Genomic DNA, 1215 nt, shown 5'->3' on the forward strand with positions numbered 1-1215 from the left:
TTTTAATTTGTGTCTTTTCAAGTCAATAATACAGAGAATTGAAGATTCAGAACATTCAGCAGAGGAATTGCACAGAAAAAGCTGGGCGTTCAAAACGCCCAGTGAAGAAGACAGACTGGCGTTTAAACGCCAGCCAGGGTGCCTGGTTGGGCGTTTAACGCCCAAAAGGGTAGAGTTTTGGGCGTTAAACGTCAGAATGTGCACCATTCTGGGCGTTTAACGCCAGGATGGCACAAGAGGGAAGATTTTGTTTTTAATGCAGATTTTTTTTAGGTTTTCAAAATCTTTTCAAAATCAAATCTTTTTCAAATCAATTTTTCAATCAAATCTTTTTCAAAATCAATTTCTTTCCATTTTCAAAAATACTTGCTATCAACTAATGATTTGATTCAATACTTCAAGTATGTTGCCTTTTCTGTTGAGAAAGGTTTAATGTTTGAATCAAATCTTTTTAAAATGTTTTTCAAATCATATCTTCTCAATCACATATTTTTAAAAAAAAAAACCAATCATATCTTCTCAATCACATCTTTTTCAAAATAATTTTCAATCAAATCTTTTTAACCTCTAATTTCAAATTCTTTTTCAAAAATCCCTTGATTCCTTTCCCACTTTTATTTTTGAAAATCAATTAATGTTTTTCAAAATGTTTTCAAAATCTTTTACTTACTTTTCGAAAATTACTTCCCTTCTTCTCATATCCTTCTATTTATGGACTAACACTATTCCTTCATGCACAGTTCGAACTCCATCTTCTTTGATAAGTTCGAATTTTCTACCTCTGTCTTCCATTTTTCTTTTCCTCTGACTCCTCAAGGAATCTCTATACTGTGACATAGAGGATTCCATATTTCCCTGTTTTCTTCTCTTTCATATGAGCAGAAGCAAAGACAAAAGCATTCTTGTTGAGGCTGATCCTGAACCTGAAAGGACCTTGAAGAGAAAGCTAAGAGAAACCAAGGCACAACTCTCTGTAGAGGACCTAACAGAAATCTTCAAAGAAGAAGAACCCATGGCAGCCGAAAACAACAACAATGCCAACAATGCAAGGAAGGTGCTGGGTGACTTTACTGCACCTACTCCCGACTTCTATGGGAGAAGCATCTCTATCCCTGCCATTGGAGCAAACAACTTTGAGCTTAAGCCTCAATTAGTTTCTCTAATGCAACAGAATTGCAAGTTCCATGGACTTCCATTGGAAGATCCTCATCAGTT

The sequence above is a fragment of the Arachis duranensis genome, chromosome 7 (genome assembly GCF_000817695.3).
Source record: "Arachis duranensis cultivar V14167 chromosome 7, aradu.V14167.gnm2.J7QH, whole genome shotgun sequence".
Classification (NCBI taxonomy): domain Eukaryota; kingdom Viridiplantae; phylum Streptophyta; class Magnoliopsida; order Fabales; family Fabaceae; genus Arachis; species Arachis duranensis.